The sequence below is a fragment of the Scomber japonicus genome, unplaced genomic scaffold (assembly GCF_027409825.1).
Source record: "Scomber japonicus isolate fScoJap1 unplaced genomic scaffold, fScoJap1.pri scaffold_592, whole genome shotgun sequence".
Lineage (NCBI taxonomy): Eukaryota > Metazoa > Chordata > Actinopteri > Scombriformes > Scombridae > Scomber > Scomber japonicus.
Window position 1 is genome coordinate 20,001 of NW_026518642.1, and position 425 is coordinate 20,425.

At 45.2% G+C, this 425-nt stretch overlaps 1 pseudogene; it reads left to right on the plus strand.

Annotated features, from left to right (window-relative positions):
- The window catches only part of LOC128354794 (ectonucleotide pyrophosphatase/phosphodiesterase family member 2-like), a 15,641-nt pseudogene extending 15,605 nt beyond the window's left edge, over positions 1-36 (plus strand).
- Positions 37-425: the final 389 nt, after the last annotated feature.

A 425-nucleotide genomic window follows, 5' to 3' on the forward strand; every position in this document is an offset into this window, starting at 1 on the left:
TCACCAACACCGTCCCCATGTATCCAGCATTCAAGAGTGAGTCACACTTTTACTTTATTTGATCTTTAGAGCTGCATTCTATCAAAAGGCCACCAGGGGGCGACCGTCTCTATACAAGTCAATGGAGAATTCACCAAATTCTCACTTGATTTCTAACCTCAGTAAACGTTTTCAAAATGTGTTTATGGTCTCAATCACTAGTTTAAAGCCTTCTTCAATGCAGTATGATGTTCATTTGGGACATTTTGGCCTCCTGATTTTATATGTGACGATAAAGCAGGGTATGCATTAGGGCGTGGCTACGTCCTGATTGACAGGTTGATTGACCAATGTCCTCGAGATCCAGCCCTCGTAACCATAGCAACCTCCCCGCTCCGCCCATGGCCCCCGCCGCCTCATGCCCATATAAGTAGAATCCGTGTTTT